Source organism: Ambystoma mexicanum, chromosome 1q, assembly GCF_040938575.1.
Source record: "Ambystoma mexicanum isolate Mex_15411 chromosome 1q, UKY_AmexF1_1, whole genome shotgun sequence".
In the NCBI taxonomy this organism is placed as follows: domain Eukaryota; kingdom Metazoa; phylum Chordata; class Amphibia; order Caudata; family Ambystomatidae; genus Ambystoma; species Ambystoma mexicanum.
In genome coordinates, this window is record NC_090922.1 from 839,689,175 (window position 1) to 839,707,999 (window position 18,825).

The 18,825-nt window shown below is 50.3% G+C and overlaps 1 protein-coding gene across 2 annotated transcripts in view; it reads right to left on the reverse strand.

Annotated features, from left to right (window-relative positions):
• Window positions 1-17,818, reverse strand: part of LOC138537711 (protein FAM163A-like) — a 440,835-nt gene extending 423,017 nt beyond the window's left edge. The window contains exon 1 of one of the 2 annotated variants that reach the window (XM_069641472.1): window positions 17,563-17,818. The gene's annotated coding sequence lies outside the window, so the exon portion shown is untranslated. The remainder of the gene's footprint in view (window positions 1-17,562) is intronic. The other variant, XM_069641471.1, reaches the window with a different exon arrangement.
• Window positions 17,819-18,825: the final 1,007 nt, after the last annotated feature.

Below are 18,825 nucleotides of genomic sequence, written 5' to 3' on the forward strand. Positions count from 1 at the left end.
GGGACTCAAAAATGGCGGCGGGAGCGGTGAGCAAACATAGGGAATGCTAGATTTTCTTGGCAGTAGATGCCTGTGTTCTCCTCGTCGTGTTTGCAGCCTCAACATTCCAAAGGTGCTAATCATTCCTGCAAAAGGAGTTCTTAGAAGGAAATGTTCTTGGAACAAAAGCTTTTAGAAGGGAATGTTCTGCAAATATGAACACTTGGCGTGGAATATTGTAAAAGGTGTTCCTAAACAGGGATGCTTCCATCTGAAAAATGATTTTAAAACGGGAATACTTCTTTTAAGAATTTTCTTAGACAGGACCTTTCATCAAAAGGGGAATGGACCCTTAGGAGTTCTGTTCAGTTTTTTAATAATAAACCCCTTATCAGGAAATGTTCCTACAACGTGAGCCGTACTAGGGAATGTTCGCAGCACATGAAAGCCTCCTAGGGAAATCTTCTCATTACAGCAGTGTTGCCAGGTCCGCTTATTATAAGCGACTTTGGGCTTGTTTTTGCCCAAAGTCGCTTATAATATTTGGAGGTCGCTTGTCGCGGTTTTCGTCCGTTTGTTGGACCGTCTGTGCTCGTGTAATTGGGCTTGTTTATATTGCTGTTAAACCCATTACACGTCGCACAGAGCGTCCTGCACTGGGCTGCTGGCAGCATTTGACGGCAATTGCTGCTTTGTCTTGCTCTCGGGTGCGCCCTGTATTTTGAATATGCTTAAGTGTTTGGCACTGATGGGATCGTTACTTGCCCACCAGGTGGCCCATCAATGCCAAATGCCTAAACATATGCAAAAAAAGCGCACTTTAAAAGTTTTGTCATGCAGGCAGACACACTGACATGTAAAGATGTAAAGAAGGGGATTGGTTTAGTTTAGCAAGCGTCACTCTATAGCAATATTGTCCTGGTGATATCCCCAGTGCTGACGCATTATCCACTAACATCCTTTATTTATTTATTTTTTTAAAACTTTTTTTTGCAAGACTGGGTTAGAGGATTATTGGAATCTATATACAACATTTTCTCAGAAAGATGTATTCAGGAAGGCCATGTTTCTTTTCAGCTTCCAATTGGCCATGTTACAATATTATATAGCGCCTTGGATTAAGGCGTTATATAAAACAATAAATACAAATATTTCAGGGCCGTATTATTTTGCAATCTGGGACTTCTAGTCACCATGCAATAAAATATTGTTGTTCTAACACACTATGTCAGTGTTCTGTCTATGTATGTTTTTCTTGTTGTGTTATGTTTCTTACTTTTGAGACCTTTCCACAACTTTTTAGGTGCACGCTTGTTTTTTCCGCTTATTTGGATGGGAGTCAGCTTGTTTTGGGCTTGTTTTTGAAGGGCATTCAGCTTATTTTTTCCTTCCGACCTGGCAACACTGCATTACAGGCCTTCTCTCAGTAAGAGACCTTCCGGATGTGTGGTGGTCACGTGATTTACTCAGCGGCGAGATGTTCTCTGGGAAGCTGGAAGACCTTTCTGTGGTTTGGAAGACACCATCATAACTGATACGTTAACAGCTCCCCTGCCGCTGCTGCATTAATGTTAATTAACTTGAAAGCCTACACAATGAGATGCCTAAATATTGACCCACCACAACGACTTCAAACAGACCCACGTGTGAATAGCCACTCGATCCAGGCGATTGAAAAATGGTGAGAACAATATACAGAGGAAGTGCTCCTCTGTGAATTTCGACCCAGCTCTCAGAGAATCAATAGCCGAGGCGGAAACCGGCCTCGAATGCTTTAAAAGCGCCCTTGGACAGGAATCCTCTGTCGAACGATAAAAGACGGCCATTCGGTGATGCTGGTTTAAGAGGCCGCCTGTGGGCAAATTGATAGCAGGGGCAGGGATGGGCACTATGATGTAAGGAAAGATAGCTTGTGTACAATTGGGTAGCTAGACTGTGTGGCAGAATTATATTGGGCTGTTTAAATGTGTGGTATTGTTCCAAATGTTTCTTTTGAAACATTGAGGTATTCATCAGCCGTCTTTCGTTGAATGGCAAAAGATCGCATGTAAATTAACCCCGGATGAGCACTGAAACTGACTCCTATGGGCAGCCATTTTAGAGTGGTGAATCATTACCACTTGCAAAGTTACAAGAATAGATTAATGACTGGAAAACTGACATTGTTCTTACAAGTTTACTTCCCTTTCTGAAAGTAAATACCGGGCCGGGTTGCATCACTGTTGAGCACCTCTCTCTCGCTCTCATCCATTTGAGCCAAGTCACACATGCCACAGTCCCACCTAGTAGCTATCACTGGAAGTTCACCCCCAGTTCAGAGCCACATCAGCAAGGCATTGTGGGTATGCAAACGAGTCCCAAATGCAAGCCTTTTGCTCCAGGAAATTGTCTTTGTCTTACAGAGCAGTGCTACTTTATACTTTTTTTTAGAAACCCTAGACAGGCATTTCTCAAGGCTGCAGACAGCTACATATCTGGCTTCACCCTCATTGGGCCTTATCAGTGAAGTGTAGTCTTGACAGCCTGTGGTTGGAACATTGGAGGAGGTTTAGTAAACACCAGCAACGCTATGGTAGATTTAAAAAGGCTTGGGGGAAAAACCTTTCACCTGACATGTGAAAGGAGCAGACACAGAGCGAGAGAGGCTGGAATCTGTCCCGCTCTGCAGCAACTGTTAAAACCAAAAGAGCACATTGCATCACTGCACTATGCAGTAGACTCTATTCCCGCAGGGGTCTCTCTTGCTCTCTCGCTTTGTCTCTTAAGAGTGGGAGAGGGTTTTGGGTCTGAAACCTGTTGCTCTCGAGATATCTGGAGAGGCACAGGTTGTAGACCCCCTTAGACACCTAAGTTATAGTATCCATGGTAGAGCGCAGTGATATAATTGCCTCTTTTGTTCTAACAGTTGCTGCAGAGTGGCAAAGATTAATTCCAAAATGTCTGTCCACCGGAGTCCATTTCAGTGCCCATTTGGGGCTGAATTTACATAGTGTCTATTGCTATTCATCAAGGCGCTGCTGATGATTACTTCAATATTTTAAATGTCAAATAATGCATACTATCACTCCTTTAAATGTCAAACCGCACCATGGCTGGGCCGTGGGACAGTAGGAAAGATGGATTGTTTATAATGGAATAGGTGGGAGGGCTGGGCGGCAGGAAGATGGATGGACTGTGGGAGGATAGCTCAGGGGCAACATGCTCGCCTTGGAAGCAAGAAAACACGGAGCACCACAGGTGCGATCCGCAGATCTTCGCTTAGAAACCTCTGGGTATTAAGCATGTTATAAATAACCTCTCATATCATATTACTAGGCTGAATTAGCTATTCAGGATAGATGGCCTGTGGGACACTGAGCTAGATTGTTTAGACAGTAGACAGTATAATGGATGGGGAGAGATTGGCAATGGACAGTAGGATGTAGGATGGGTAAATAGTGGGCAGTAGGGTTGTAGACAGGTGGAGACATATGTGGTGGACAATGGGATAGATGGGCTGTGGACAGTAAGGCGGGTGGACAGTTGCGTATTAAGCAAATGTTCTATGCAGAGGGATGGATGGGCTATGGACAGAAGGATGGATAGGCTGGTGCTTTGTGGTTAACGGGCGATATATATGGGCCGCGGGCAGTAGGATATATGGCTATGGAAGTTAGGGGAGAGGGGCCATCCACACAGAAGGAGGAATGGGCTGTGAATAATAGAATTAGGTGGCATGCTAACAGCGGCAAAGGTGGCGGCATGTGGAGAGAAGGATAGATGGCATGTGGGCATTAGGAGAGATAGGCTGTGGAGAGTTAGATAGTTGGGCTGTAGTTGGCACAACTGGCGTGCTCTCTAAAGTACTGCAGGTGCCTTATGGTAGAGGGATAGATAGCTGGCTCTGGGGAGGGAAATGGATGGCTGTGAGTGAGCTGTGTGATATAATGGTTTTCTGTAATGTTGACGTGGTGTTGTGCAGGCGCAATAGATGGATTGTGTACAGTAGAACGGATGGCTGTAGATAGGAAGGCGGGGCTGGCACAGTAGACCGGATTGTTGTAGATCGGGGATGTCTGGCCTATAAACAGTTGAACGGATGGCTGTTGATAGCAGGGTGGATGGGCTGTACACAGTGGAATACATGGCTATAGCTAGTGGGGCTGGGCAGTGGGGCACAGTAGAACGGGTGGCTCTTCATGGTGGAGTGATGGATGGGCTGTCGATAGCAGGGATCCGTCTATGGCACAAATGCAGGCAGTACAGTCCCCCGTCCTGATGAAGGCCGCATACCAGATGTGGCATACTAAGCCCACCTAAAAACGGCTAAAACACTGTGGTGTAGACGCACTATCCCCAACTGCAGTACATCCATGCTGCTTTACACAATGAAAATGACTTGTTTTTGTCGAAATGTTCAAGTGATATTGTAAATGTCCAATTGTTTATATGTTTGCCATTTTCATGCGAACTCCTTGACGAATGAAATTTGAATTTGATTTTGTCTTGCACACACAAAATAGTTGTCTTACCGAAAAACGTTTGACTCCGAGTGATGTAAATATTTTCTGTACTTTAGGTCAATGACCTCCCCTTTTTCTTGTTGCTAACTCTGAAACGTCCATTTTATTTTGTACTAACTTTAGATAAAAAATAAGATTGATTCTACAACAGAGTTTGGAAATATTTATTCTTCTTCGATGCAGAGGTTGACAAAAAACAGGAGTATTCTGATAGCACATATTTCTCTTGAACCTATTCAATTGTAATCATTGTTCCCCACAAATGCAGGCATGCCAATGTGCGTGCACCCTTACCATGGATGCACAGCCCGATGCAAGCTTTGGGTCACACGTGCATGCTTCATGGGAGCCATCCCGTGCTTGCATGGTGCTCGTGGTGTTCCCATGTGCACCTCGGTGGGCTGCATCGCTGTGGGTTTCACATGGGTCTTCCTGTGCCCGTTTTACAGGGTGCCCTGTGGGCCACCAAGGATTCTCAGCATCTCTGGGCCCTGATGCCTCCTCAGGGTACAGTACCCTGAGGTGGAACTACTACTGTACAGTACAGTCCCAGCCCATTGTGTCAAGATCACTCTGTGCGCCTTTCTCCAAGAAATTAGATGTGTTGCTGTTAGGGAGAATTCTCTGTTAAGGCTAATTTCCCAAACCTAGTGAGTTCCCCAGCAGCTTTGCTGGATTTTTGGGGTTTATTTTTTCTCCTGCTAAGAGTGAGACTCTTTTTCTCCCACTCTTAGACATGATTTGAGATATCCTTTGACTTTGTGATGTGTTTTATGGGCTATGGGGTCTTTTACTCCATAGGGTTTCATGTGGTTTTTGGTAAGTGTGTTACACAGCACCCTCAGTGCAGTAACACAGGGGTGTCATAGTGACCCCCAAACATAGACTCCATACCCTGGGACTGACTACTGTCTCCCAGGGCATGTAAAGTCACATTGACTTTACTAGTCTTAAATTGGGAACAGAACCAGTACAAACCATCATATTGTGGAAATACTGGTAGGGGTAATTAGATTGCCCCTGGGTCTGTTTTTCAAGGGGGCACTGTGCAGTCCCCCTTCGTCGAGTTTCTGGCTGGTGGCAGTGGTTACCACACGAAATATTCCTTAAGAATATTTACTATGGGATTCTCCCCTTCATTTTAAACGCACCACTTTTTGGTGCAATGTTAAAGATACCGCTGGGTTATTTATTTAATATTTATTCCCCGGTTGGGTCTTTTCGCCAGGACTCGGTTTTACAATGGCGTTTGTGTTTGCCTCTGTAACTCCAACCCAAGTCGAGCCCTTTCTTCCACTTTTTGGCAGGCTTCTCCACAGAAGCCTCCAAAAGTGGTGCCACTCTGTCTGGGTCTACAGGATGTGTGGGAGGGGGGTTTAGGCACCCTGGACTGAGTTGCCTCGGCAATCAAGTCGCACTCTTGTATGATTGGCCCAGTTGTGAGCCGCCCGGCTCACCACTTAGCATGTTTGAGTGACAGCTAGGACTGATGAATGGGGGTTTTCTGCATAAAAGCAGGGCTTTGGGGACTGGGACTTCAGACGTCGCCACAGGACCAAAGAATCCGAAGAGGGAGAAGCTGAGCCGACCTGCAACGACGACACCACCGGTGGAGCCCTGCTGAACCGACTCACCACTTCTTCCAACGACAGAGGAGATCTTCATCCCGAAGAGTCTTCTTCCTTTGACTGGTGGGGATAACCAGCTTGCCCGCCTTTTCGCCTTCCCGGATCATCTCGTGGCCGCCTTGCCTGTGCCAAGCACCCCGGCAACCGAGATACCACGTTTTACCACTACCGCAAATAAAAGGGTAGTACCTTTTAAACCGGAGAACTCTGCGGCTGGTTTCTTCCCTGGCAGTGCAACGACCTTCAGCTTTTCTCCACGTCAAGATCTTCTCTTCCTCTGGACGACGCCGCGACTTGCATCCACTGCCAGGAACAACTGCCCCCGCTGGAGGATTCTCTCCACTTTCAAGGTACTGTGTCCGCCTGGCCTCCCTCGCAACGGTCTGTGTGGGGTGTCTCGTAAATCCTCATCTTACCACTTGTATTGGCCCTAGGCTGGCTAACTGAACTTTTCTGAGCTGAACTGATGCCTTTTTAAACTCTCTGCAAGACTTTCCAAGCCTTTTAAACTGTGTGATCTTGGGCGCATTGGTGTTCTACTCTCTCCAAGAGGGAGCCTGCCCTCTGAACTTTTTGCTCACAAGGAGACTTTGACTTTCCTGCCTTGCTGAGTGCTTCTTAAGTATTGTGTTGTGTGCTGTTCCTAATTTCTGCCTTTTCCCTCCCTTTTTCTCAACTTATTGGAGTGCCATCTTTAGTTAAGCACTCACCTCTGTCTGGAAATAAGTGGTGTTAACTAAGACTTGTCTAATAAGGAATAAGGGATGTATATATATTAATAGTGACTGTGTTTTTAAACTTGCTTACAATAATAGTGCTAGAGTGTCTCTAAGTGTGTCTTTAAATAAATAATTATATACTTGATACCAAAGCTCTGGTCAGTGTTTGCTTGTGCTACTGTAGTTTGGTACCTATCTTGTATACTCTATATACTGTCTAACTCTTCTTGAGAGAAGTCTGGCTGCTCAGCCACAGCTACCAGGTAAATCTGGGTGGTACAGACTGCTACCAATTGGGTTTACTGCCAACACCTGTAGTCTTAAGCCTTTTGCAGTGGTCCCTAAGGGAACTGCACAGGTTTCTGCCTAACAGTTGCCAGGGGCAGAGTCTTTTAACACATTAACGTCTAACTATTGTAGTTACGTTTAAACTCATAGCAGCCAAGGATCCCATAAATGGTAAATAACCCTGCCTGCGTGCCTGACCTAATCACACAGGGGGGGTGCCAATTTTCTGTTTGCAACTATTTTTCCCTCCCGAATTCCCCCTTGATTTTCTCTATTGTCCTTTTCAAGGGGTGGTGGGCAAGGGGAGAAGCGCCCCATACCCTCTGATTTCTGTATCCTCTCCTCCTCTTCCCTTCTCAAACATCATTGTTTTTGTAATCCCTTAACCAGTCCTTTCCCTCTTGTCCTCCGCGACGCCGGACTTTTGTCAGAAGCCATTTTTCACAAGTTATTTTATTCTGGAGAAGTAATTTTACAGAAATAATTTTTCCGGTTACCCCGAAATTCCTTGGTAGCGCCAGGTTCTGCTCCAAACCATTGTTCTCTTCCAGTGATTTGCATATTCCAGAGGGCAAACCAACCAGAGTCCTGGAAGCTACCATCCGTCTGGGAGCGACCAATGAGCTGCAAGCAGGGCCTGCTGCCAGTTTACGAACGGCCGTTTTGCTGGTTGGGCCCATGATGGGCATCCATTGAGAAAATGACTTGATTTCTCCATCGTGTCTCATGAATCCCATAGAAGGACAAGGGGCACTAATAGGCCGTTAGATAACAAACAACATCCCCATTGGACGATCAAAAGTAAGGGGGCGTGACGGGGGCTTGTAAAGAGATATGTTAGGAAACAAAATGATGTCTTTCAGGTGGCCTGAAACGATGCCATTGCAGGGTTTGGCATTGCAAATGACATCACATGTCATATTGTATTCGTCGTTTATATAGCGCCCTTTCCCCATGTGTATGGTCTCAATGCGCTATAGAGAGGCATCCCAAATGGCACATGGGATAGCAAGACAAGAACGACATTCCAAATGATACGATGTGTGATTTATATATAAAGACACACATTGACGTCAGAAATGTGACCGGAAGAGGGTCAGAGCGACTGGCACCGGATAAGGCTCAGCCTGGTACCACAGGAGATGACACTCTAAAATTTAGATTTGCAGGATAAATTAAATTTAGCATGACGTCAAAGATATAAAAAAAATGCCAACACTGATCACCAGCGTCTAATATCAAGGCCGACAAAAAAGATTGGCGTCGGTAATCATATGAAACGGGTCACAGAGGCTCAGCCTCGGCGAACACTGCAAGACTGCCCTGCACGATAGGGAGGATAGCTCAAGGGCAACGTGCTCGCCTTGGACGCAAGACAACAGAGCAACACAGGTTCGACCCCCGGGTGCGCGCTTAGAAACCTCTGCTTGTTAAGCGCGTTATAAATAGCCTATTATATATCATATGATATCACGCAACCACACACACTCTGCATCCTTATTATGTGAAGACGGCAGCATCATTATATCATTATATAATTATATCCAACAAAGTTACCGGTGTGCCCTATCCCGTACCCCCGGGAGGCCAGTGTGCAAACGGACTGCTGCTTTGGGTGGGTCACTAGGAGATATGGCGAGGAAAGGTACCACCGGTGGGCCGGCCTCACAGAAATATCCCTGCAGGAATGTTGCACTTGTCTGGCACCCAGCAGACCCCTCCCCCGTCCAGCGCGGATGTCGCCTGTATGCGCCGAACCCACGTGACCTTTTGCAGAGCGAGTCATATATAACACAGGGAGACATGTCAATTAAATCACGGGCTATGAAGGCCTCGAGGTGTCCCCCAGTAAACACGCCACCCCTTCCTGCTTCACTGAGCCAGCATCTTCACAATCCCGGGGACGCAACAAAATGCAGCGAGCAGGAGGGGGAGCAAGGGGGGCGCGAGGAGGGAGAGGGCTGAGGGCAGCGTGGGGTGCTCGCTCTCATTGCGCCCAAAGCCAGGATGCGAGGGAAAGGAAGACCCCATGGAGTGGGTGTTCATGTAAAGATGAGAGCTTGGGAGGAAGGGCTGCGGTGCATGCACAGCGGAGATCACGGAAGCAGACTAGGCAGAAGGAGGGCCATGAGGAGGAAGGGCGGGCAGCATGGAAAGCAGAGTCAGGGTTGCATGGAAAGGAGAGAGCATGGGAGGCAGGGGTGTATGGAAAGGAGAGAGAGCATGGGAGGCAGGGGGTATGGAAAGGAGAGAGCTTAGGAGGCAGGGGGTATGGAAAGGAGAGAGCATGGGAGGCAGGGGGGTTGGAAAGGAGAGAGCATGGGAGGCAGGGGTATGGAAAGGAGAGAGCATGGGGTATGGAAAGGGGAGAGCATGTGAGGTAGTGGGGTATGGAAAGGAGAGATCATGGGAGGCAGGGGGTATGGAAATGAGAGAGCATGGGAGGTAGTGGGGTATGGAAAGGAGAGAGCATGGGAGGCAGGGGATATGGAAAGGAGAGAGCATGGGAGGCAGGGGGTATGAAAACGAGAGCATGGGAGGTAGTGGGGTATGGAAAGGAGAGATCATGGGAGGCAGGGGGTATGGAAATGAGAGAGCATGGGAGGCAGGGGGTATGGAAAGGAGAGAGCATGGGAGGCAGGGGGTAAAGAAATGAGAGAGCATGGGAGGTAGTGGGGTATGGAAAGGGGAGAGCATGGGAGGCAGGGGATATGGAAAGGAGAGAGCATGGGAGGCAAGGGGTATGAAAATGAGAGCATGGGAGGTAGTGGGGTATGGAAAGGAGAGATCATGGGAGGCAGGGGGTATGGAAATGAGAGAGCATGGGAGGCAGGGGGTATGGAAAGGAGAGAGCATGGGAGGCAGGGGGTATGGAAAGGAGAGATCATGGGAGGCAGGGGGTATGGAAATGAGAGAGCATGGAAGGCAGGGGGTATGGAAAGGACAGAGCATGGGAGGCAGGGGGTATGGAAAGGAGAGAGCATGGGGTATGGAAAGGGGAGAGCATGGGCGGTAGTGGGGTATGGAAAGGAGAGATCATGGGAGGCAGGGGGTATGGAAAGGAGAGAGCATGGGAGGTAGTGGGGTATGGAAAGGAGAGATCATGGGAGGCAGGGGGTATGGAAATGAGAGAGCATGGGAGGCAGGGGGTATGGAAAGGAGAGAGCATGGGAGTCAGGGGGTATGGAAAGGAGAGAGCATGGGAGGCAGGGGGTATGGAAAGGAGAGAGCATGGGGGTATGGAAAGGGGAGAGCACGGGGGTATGGAAAGGGGAGAGCATGGGAGGCAGGGGGGTATGGAAAGGAGAGCGCATGGGAGGTAGTGGGGCATGGAAAGGAGAGATCATGGGAGGCAGGGGGTATGGAAATGAGAGAGCATGGGAGGCAGGTGGTATGGAAAGGACAGAGCATGGGAGGCAGGGGGTATGGAAAGGAGAGAGCATGGGAGGCAGGGGGTATGGAAAGGAGAGAGCATGGGAGGCAGGGGGTATGGAAAGGAGAGAGCATGGGAGGCAGGGGGTATGGAAAGGAGAGCGCATGGGAGGCAGGGGGTATGGAAAGGAGAGCGCATGGGAGGCAGGGGGGTATGGAAAGGATAGCGCATGGGAGGTAGTGGGGTATGGAAAGGGGAGAGCATGGGAGGCAGGGGGTATGGAAAGGAGAGCGCATGGGAGGCAGGGGGGTATGGAAAGGAGAGAGCATGGAAGGGGGTATGGAAAGGAGAGAACATGGTAGGTAGGGAGGTATGGAAAGGAGAGAGCATGGGAGGCAGGGGGTATGGAAAGGAGAGCGCATGGGAGGCAGGGGGGTATGGAAAGGAGAGAGCATAGGAGGCAGGGTGTATGGAAAGGAGAGAGCATTGGAGGCAGGTGGTATGGAAAGGAGAGAGCATGGGAGGCAGGGGGTATAGAAAGGAGAGAGCATAGGAGGCAGGGGGTATGGAAAGGAGAGAGCATGGGAGGCAGGGGGGTTGGAAAGGAGAGATCATGGGAGGCAGGGGGTATGGAAATGAGAGAGCATGGGAGGCAGGGGGTATGGAAAGGAGAGAGCATGGGAGTCAGGGGGTATGGAAAGGAGAGAGCATGGGAGGCAGGGGGTATGGAAAGGAGAGAGCATGGGGGTATGGAAAGGGGAGAGCACGTGGGTATGGAAAGGGGAGAGCATGGGAGGCAGGGGGGTATGGAAAGGAGAGCGCATGGGAGGTAGTGGGGCATGGAAAGGAGAGATCATGGGAGGCAGGGGGTATGGAAATGAGAGAGCATGGGAGGCAGGTGGTATGGAAAGGACAGAGCATGGGAGGCAGGGGGTATGGAAAGGAGAGAGCATGGGAGGCAGGGGGTATGGAAAGGAGAGAGCATGGGAGGCAGGGGGTATGGAAAGGAGAGAGCATGGGAGGCAGGGGGTATGGAAAGGAGAGCGCATGGGAGGCAGGGGGTATGGAAAGGAGAGCGCATGGGAGGCAGGGGGGTATGGAAAGGATAGCGCATGGGAGGTAGTGGGGTATGGAAAGGGGAGAGCATGGGAGGCAGGGGGTATGGAAAGGAGAGCGCATGGGAGGCAGGGGGGTATGGAAAGGAGAGAGCATGGAAGGGGGTATGGAAAGGAGAGAACATGGTAGGTAGGGAGGTATGGAAAGGAGAGAGCATGGGAGGCAGGGGGTATGGAAAGGAGAGCGCATGGGAGGCAGGGGGGTATGGAAAGGAGAGAGCATAGGAGGCAGGGTGTATGGAAAGGAGAGAGCATTGGAGGCAGGGGGTATGGAAAGGAGAGAGCATGGGAGGCAGGGGGTATGGAAAGGAGAGAGCATAGGAGGCAGGGGGTATGGAAAGGAGAGAGCATGGGAGGCAGGGGGGTTGGAAAGGAGAGAGCATGGGAGGCAGGGGGTATGGAAAGGGGAGAGCATGGGAGGCAGGGGGTATGGAAAGGAGAGTGCATGGGAGGTAGTGGGGTATGGAAAGGAAAGATCATGGGAGGCAGGGGGTATGGAAAGGAGAGAGCATGGGAGGCAGGGGGTATGGAAAGGAGAGAACATGGTCGGTAGGGAGGTATGGAAAGGAGAGAACATGGTAGATAGGGAGGTATGGAAAGGAGAGAGCATGGGAGGCAGGGGGTATGGAAAGGAGAGAGCCTGGGAGGCAGGGGGTATGGAAAGGGGAGAGCATGGGAGGCAGGGGGTATGGAAAGGAGAGAGCATGGGAGGCAGGAGGTATGGCAAGGAGAGAGCATGGGAGGCGGGGGTGTGGAAAGGAGAGAGCATGAGAGGCGGGGGTATGGAAAAGAGAGAGCATGGGAGGTGGGGGTTATGGAGAGGAGAGAGCATGGAAGACAAGGGGGTATGAAAAGGAGAGAGCATGGGAGGCAGGGGGTATGGAAAGGGGAGCACATGGGAGGCGGGGGTATGGAAAGGAGAGAGCATGGGAGGCAGGGGGTATGGAAAGGGGAGCACATGGGACGCAGGGTTATGGAAAGGAGAGAGCATGGGAGGCAGGAGGGTATGCAAAGGAGAGATCATGAGAGGCAGGGGGTATTGTGAAGAACACTTGTTAGAGCACTCCTATATACTTGAATTGAGAATTTCTATCTGTACCTATATAGTTATTCACAAAAATGGGAGGAAAAGTGGACCTGGCACAGGACCACCAACACACAAATGTTCGAAAGAGAAAATAATCCATAATGGGAACGCTCTCGTCCCCTGCACACTATTACTATCCCGGTCTAAAACAGTTAACCATACTCTTATTCAAGATAATAGGCGGGGGGGGGGGGTTATTGAAACGAGAGACCATTGGAGGCAGGGGGGTATGGAAAGGAGAGAGCATGGGAGTAGGGGGTATGGAAAGGAGAGAGCATGGGAGGCAGGGGGTATGGAAAGGAGAGAGCATAGGAGGCAGGGGTATGGAAAGGAGAGAGCATGGGAGGCAGGGGGTATGGAAAGGAGAGAGCATGGGAGGCAGGGGGTATGGAAAGGAGAGAGCATGGGAGGCAGGAGGTATGGAAAGGAGAGAGCATAGGAGGCCGTTGTTGCATGGAAAGGAGAGAGCATGGGAGGCAGGGGGTATGGAAAGGAGAGAGCATAGGAGGCCGTTGTTGCATGGAAAGGAGAAAGCATAAGAGACAGGGGGCATGGGAAGGAGAAAGCAATGGAGGCAGGGCACACAGAAAGAAGAGAGCATAGGAGACAGTTTGCATGGAAAGGAGAGCACATAAGAGACAAGTTGCATGGAAAGAGGAGATCAATGTGAGCATGGTGCATGGAAAGGAGAGCGCATGGGAGACAGCGTGCATGAAGCACAGTGCATGGAAATGAGAGAGCAAATGTGACAGGGTGCATGTAAAGGAGAGAGCATAAGAGGCAAGGTGCATGAAAAGGAGAGAGCAGTGGAGGCACTGTGAATAGAAAGGAGAGCGCATAGGATGCAGGGTGCATGCAAAGGAGACAGCAATGTAGGCAGGGTGCACGGAGAGGAGAGAGCATAGGAGACCGGTTGCATGGAAAGAAGAGAGCATAGGAGGCATTGTGCATGGAAAGGAGGGAGCATAGGAGGCAGGGCGCATGCAAAGGAAGCAGCAATGTAGGCAGGGTGCATGGATAGGAGAGAGAATAGGAGACATGTTGCATGGAAAGAAGAGCACAGGAGACAGGTTGCAAGGAAAGGAGAGAGCATAGGAGGCAGGTTGCATGGAAAGGGGAGAGTGATGGGGTAAATAAGCCTAGGGGAGAGCTTAATAAGTGGGTGGGGGTGTTGCAGTTTAGAGCCTGGGAGGAAAAGCTGTGGGAATGCAAAGAACCGGAGGATGCAGCATGGGGGCAGCGGGCTGGCTTTTGGAATCGAGTATAGATACAATTAGAGCATGATAAAGAGTGGGAGAGCTAGGGAGGGTAGATAGCAAGGGCAGGGTCAGACTGGGACAAGAAATGGGCACGGTCACCCAAAGAAAAGTGGCCCACCCCTTGCCTCACGACCCTTGACCTCTGATGACATCACCGGAAGTGATGTCATTTGAACCCAGCCCAAAGTGACATCCGGGAAGCAATGAAACACGACCTTTCACCCCATGATAAAACTGGAAGTCTCATCCAATAGCATTGATCCTAAGTACACTAAATTACTGTGAATGCAAGCAGACGTCCAAGGCCAAATGATAATATGTTATTGTATGCACTTATGCTTAAGCTTATGCTTAAGCTCTTTTTTATGTAACAAATATGCATACAATACCACCCAACCTGTGTTGGTACTCACTAATCGACCTAAGAAGGATGAAAGGCTTTTTGAAAAAGAAATGTAAAAATACTTTTTTTTCAATTTTCTTTTTCAAAACTGGCCCAGTCAGACGATTTCGGCCCGGACACGGGCTGAAAGGCTCAGGGGCCCATCCGACACTGGCTGCGGAAAAGAGGGCGTTGGAGGAGGGAACAAAACAGTAAGCAAGTATGGAGGGAGAAATCATGGAGAGGAAAAACACAGTAGTGAAATTGAGAGCTGGACGTCCACAAGAGGGAGTAAAGGTGGGATCATGGAATGAAAAAAAGTATGGAGGGATTAGAGAAATGGAGTGTGGCGGGAGAGTTGCGGGAGGGCGAAGGGATGGGGCATAAGGGGATGGAGTATGGTGAGCATTGGGAAAATATGCATATAAGGAAGCCTGGATGGAGCATGGAGTGAGCATGATGGGAGAAAAGGTGGAGAAGGCAATGTAGAGGGAGAAAACATGGAGGGAGGAAGCATTGAAGTAGAAAGAAGGTGGGGGAGTGATGAACGAGGTGTGGAGTAAAGGTGCGTGGAAGGAGGGAGGGCAGAGGTAGTTGGACTAGAAATCGCGGCATGGAGTGAAGGATTAGGGATGAAAGAGCATGGTAAGAGGGACGAGAGCATGACAGGGAACACTGAAAGTGTATGGGGTGAGGGAGCAGGGCGAAAAACGCGTGGGTGTGCACGGAAAGAAGGGAGCGTGGAAAGCTGCATGGGGCATTCGGGGAGGAGGATGAAGGGGGAAACCAGTAGAAACTGAGGAAGGGAGCTTAGAGGAAACATAGCAGAAGCGTGGGGGGAGTGAGTACGGAATGGGTGACTATGAATGAGATGAGCAGCGGGAGCGTGGTAGAGGGTACAGGAAGGGAGCATGGGGGACAGGTGTTTCATGTATTACGCTCAAAAGGATACACTGTCAAGTTGTAGGTTATCTTCAGTTGCTTTATTCTGTACATAAATTCATCAGATGTAATCAGGTCTATCAGGAGATTAGGAAGTTCTATCATAGGAACCCACTGGCTCCCACCACCCAGGCTCACATATCTCAACTGCCTTGGGTGGAACTGTATTCTGACCTAAACATTCCAGGCTTACAGCAAACATTCCACATTTGACATCACTCCATACATACCTCATCCAGTCAGGATGAATACACAGGAAGAATAGCCTATCAGAACACTTCCTTCCCTGACTATGACAAGCACAGCACAACATACAAAATGCATCAACACACCTCACCATCAGAAACACCTCAACAGGGAGTGCGCCCTGAAAGGGTATGGGGGAAGGAAGCAAGGGGCGAGCATGCAACGAGGGAAGATAGAGGAATTGGGAAGGAAGCATGGCGCCATATGTAAGCATGGAGGCGGCAGAGGGCAGTAAGGAAGGAGGCATGCATGGAGGTAGGCTGCATGAGGGGGAGTGAAAGTGGCATCAGGGGGGGGTAAGCAGCCATGAAGGAAGCATGGCAGGGGAGACATGAGGTAAGTTGGTCCATGGATGGAGTAAGTTAGGGAGGGACCATGCAGGGGGAGGCGGACTGAGGGGGGACGCATGCTGCCAGGGAGTGCATTAGAGGAGGAAGCATGGCTTGAGTGTTTATGGGAGGAAACTTGTTGATGGTGATGGAGGAAGCATGTTAAGAGAGGCAATGAATGTGCAGCGAAGGAAGGAGGGAGCGGGCACGAGAGGTATATATCCCGGTATGGGGGTGAGGGATGGAACGTGGTATGGGTAGTGGGGGGGGATATGGAAGGCAGAAGCGACCCGGGAATCGGGGTGGACTGCAGTGAAACAGTCAATGCAAAGTGAGGTCATAAGAGGAAGAAATCACAGTAGAAAGGGGGTGAGGGAGAGAGCGTTGAAGGCAGGTAACATGCAGATATATTGTGGGGTGGTTGAGCTTGATCAAGGGAGAGTCAGGCAGGGAGGGGCGAGCAGGAATGGTCACTCACAGTAGGCATTCAAGGAACATGCTGGAGTGTGGGCAGGTACTGGGGGCGCAGGAGGCGTGGTGTAACCGGAAGATGGGGAGCGTATGGTGACAACAGAGACACTGTGATTGATTACAGGAAGCTCGGCCCCTACAGAGAGGAGATACAGGAATGCCGTCGACAACAGTGATGAGTGCGCAGAGCCAGGGCCCATGTTGCGCAGCTGCATCTAGTGTTTCATCATCTGAGGTATCCTAGTCCAGGCCCAGGTGTGGAGAGATCAGCACCCCATGCACTGCATCCGTGCTCGTGCAGCCAGGTGACCCTCAAGCCATGAAGGGCACAAGGCACGAGGCAGGCCTGGGCCACCTTCACGTGCAAGGTCAGCAACTCCCAGGGCGGGACCCCGATCCTCACACCACTGAGCAAAGAGCAGCGCTCCCCAGAGCCAGGAGAGAGCTACCGAGACACCCATCTCACACGCAAGGGCATCTCCCCGGGAAACACCCAGAGAGCCATGCGAATAACCCCAGAGAGACAACCTGCATGGAAACATCACCAGGGCTCAGAGACACGGCGATGGTCGGCGAGTCATCCTTCAGAGAGAGACACCAGACATAGCAGAGCGCCTCAGAAACATGACATGCAAGCGACATCTTTCACCGAAACAACAACTGCATCAAAGAGAGGGGTTTGACATCATGCCTGAGCAAACCTGAGACATTCACCAGGAAAATAGCTGCACAATCAAAGATAAAGCTTCAGAGACCGTGTGCTAGTCCACGAGGCAGCCTCCAGGGACAAGTCAATATGCTATGCTCCAAGGGGTACACACCACAGATAGGACGCTTCGGAAGCAAGAAGAAAGCTTCAAAACCACCGAGCTAAAATGAGAGACATGCCCATGGGAAATACCAAGAGGACCAAGGAGAGACGGCTTCAGCAGCACTATCTGGGACACCCTCCAGGGACACATTAGGACAGAAGTGAGCGCTCAGAGGCACTGTCAATCACGGTGATAGAGACATCCTGTGGGGAACTACTCCCCGGGCGCTCAACAGACAGCACGCCTCACAGGTGACAGGCACAATCTTCCAGGGAGCAGGCGAGGGCTGCACAAGACCTCCCCCCCCCCACCACCCTTCACATCACGTCTAGAGACACTGCGAACCACGCAGCACGGCCCACACGCCCATTGCCAGGACGTAGCCTAGCCAGAGGAAAACAGGGTCAGGCATGGGGTAGAGGAGGCTTACCCGGAAGCCCGAGGCTCGGATGCTGGACTGGGGGCGAAGGGCCGGACGGGTCTGGCGGGCCCCGGGGTTGAAGGTCGGCGCAGGGCCCCCGAGGTTGGGCCAGGGAGTCCGATGCTGTCGATCCTCTGTACCTAGGAGACTTGTGTGCGTGCTGAGGAGGCTAGGCGGGCTCGCCCAGGATGTATGAACTCTCTCTAGGATGCTGGCTGAGCCCGTGCTGCTGCCTGTCCGTCCCTCCCTCCCCCTCCCCTCCTCCCCTCCCCTCCTCCCGCTGCTGCCGCTGCTGCTGCTGCCGGAGGTGCTCGGCATCTGCAGAAGAGAACTTGGGTATGCAGACTGCAGGCTGGGGGGGGGGGCAGCAATCATCGCAGCCCTCGCGTCAGCAGCAGTGAAGGAAGCCCCCTGGGGGGGGGGGGGGGCAGCAGTCATCGCAGCCCTCGCGTCAGCAGCAGTGAAGGAAGCCCCCCGGGGGAGCGAGCCCGTGCCCGTGCATGCACGCACCACTCTGACAGTACACGACACACAGGTGCAACCCAGGGAGAGCCCCTAGACATTGCATGCACACGGCACTGTCCCCGAACGATATCAGAAACCACACACATGTGCGGCGCAGATATCCCCATTCTGTGCATGTACACATTGCAACAGTGCACACAAAAATTCACACTAGCCGAAACCCATATACAACATATGCAACCCAGAGAGACTCTTATAACGCGCATACATGGTATAAACAGGACCCGCCCTGGGCGGCAAAAAATGTGTGGGTCCCCCTTATTTGCGTACATAGTGACATGAGTGATATTACAGAAAATGATATTACAGAATGAGTCTTTAATACGAAAATATATCATGGGAAGCTACAAATACACCATACGAATTTGAACTAATATTGCCCTTTTTGGCTACATCAGGAGTGAGACTTTTCTGGAAGTAGCAGACAGTTTGAGCGCAATACATACTCATTTTGTCAGACATGGCACAGTGAGATAAAAGGATTTACTCGGGAGGGCACACTTTGGCTAAGTGGTGAAACCTCCTGCATTTAAGACCAGTCTGCAATTTAGGGACTTAAACACATCTCCTCCCAGATGTAATTGGTAGAAATATTGTTTGCAAAATGCCCTTTTGGAACTTTGCTTTGAAAATACCATCTGACTGGGGAAGGCATTGCAAAAAGATGGCTGTTGTGTTTTGCTAACTGCTGTTGTTGCAGAAGTTCACTATCGTTTTTATTGTGTGTATATTTGCCCATACCATCCA